This window comes from Dendroctonus ponderosae, unplaced genomic scaffold (genome assembly GCF_020466585.1).
Source record: "Dendroctonus ponderosae isolate FM_Combo_2020 unplaced genomic scaffold, Dpon_F_20191213v2 Dpon_F_20191213_1, whole genome shotgun sequence".
NCBI classification, from domain to species: Eukaryota; Metazoa; Arthropoda; class Insecta; order Coleoptera; family Curculionidae; genus Dendroctonus; species Dendroctonus ponderosae.
Genome location: NW_026017110.1, coordinates 42,532,153 through 42,533,931, shown reverse-complemented (window position 1 = coordinate 42,533,931; position 1,779 = coordinate 42,532,153).

The following is a 1,779-nucleotide window of genomic DNA, read 5'->3' as shown; positions in this document are numbered from 1 at the left end:
TCATCTATGGCAAGTTGCAGGTTTCGACGCACTTGCTCTTTGCGCCATGAAGATGACATCAGAGCTGTGTCGTCCGCAAAGAGAGCCAGGGTCGTTTGGCGGTCCGGGGGATGTCGCTGGTATCAGTAACTGTGTTAAAACCTGTTATTTGTATTTAAATGTTATAGAAAGTAAAATAGTTAAAGTATCGAAGTCCCGAAAAATTAGCAGAACGAAAATATCTGCCGGAGCAGAAACACCAAGCGACCATTTGAGAACAAAGTAAGTACAGAAGATTCTTCCAGCTGAAAAACGGAAAATTTTAATCAAATTATATTGAATTTTGGGTTTTGGCTCCTTGGTAAATTTGGGTTAAAAAATGGACGTTTTTGCCTAAATGAGCTCGATACTTGAAAACTTCGTAACTGCTGATTTGGAACCGGTTTTATTACAAATTATATTTAATTTAGGTTTTTTTTTGTCCTGGTAAATTTTGGTCCAATAATAGGCGATTTTGTCTACCTACATTTTATGCTTGAAAGATTCGCAAGTGCCAAGTTGGAGCGGGTAGCAATTTGAGCAATTAAGAGCGCTATATAGAGGGTCTAGTTTAAGATTATGTATGGACTAATTTTAATATTAATTTATAAAAACTGTTTTATTTTCAATATTAAAAAGTTAAAAAGTAGTTTGATTACGTCTGAATTATTGAAGATGGCCAGATACGCCTATAAAGTTAGATAAACTCATACTTTATAATTAATATTTTCACAAACTATTTCTTGGGCATTTCGGCTCAAAAAATTATTGTCTTTAAAAAAGACAGAATTTCCTCGTTTTCTCACCTCATTCCTTATTCTTCCTTATCTCGCAATAAGAACGAATTATTTATCAAAAGATAATCAAAGACTATCACCTAGAGTAGCGCTGGATCTAGGGGGGGTCTACGGGGGCTATAGCCCCGGGCATCACAATATCGTGCTCGTTTTTTTTTATGAGGCCCTGACTTGTATCTTGCGACATACTTAATATGGGACAAAATAGTCGTATGAAAACATTAAATTGACAATATTTCGAAAACTAAATGCTTTTCAAATTAACACAACCTTACCCTTATTTTTAATACTGAATCAATTATTACTGATCAAAAATGGCAGTTTCCATTTGAAAAAATTGATTTTGGGCGGTTTTGCGCAACGCCATTTTGAAACTTACTTTGTTAACGCTATGCATTAATAGTCATCAAAATGTTGTCAAACTTTTTGCAGTAAGTCTCTTTCAACAAGAAATGCAACTCAAATTACGTATCACACATTCTCTTATAGGACAAATGACTGGAAACAATGGAATATGGACATTTTTTACATAAAATTTAAAATTTTTCACAAACGGTTTGACTCTGGTATCGGATATTATACATAAAATGTATTTAAAATATTAAGAATTCAAAAATATAATAATATATAACGTGTTCCATTCAAAAATGTAATAATATGTAGGGTGTTCCATTTAACATAAGCAAGTAAATACCTACTTCCGGTACCGCAAGTACCTATCTTTGGCCACCATCATGCAAAATTTAACATTTGTCTTGTCAAAAGACGCACTGTATATACAATCTGCTGGTTTTCTGGTCGTCCCAACTTGTAAACCTATTATTTAAATACATTTTCGCGATTTTGGTTTGTTCAATTGGCTATTGATCTAGCTAGTTATGCAGCAAAAGTCCTTCATTCACAAATAAAGTTTGGTATTTTTCGGTATTGCGTTTCGCACCCAAATAGATTTGTGTATGGCTGT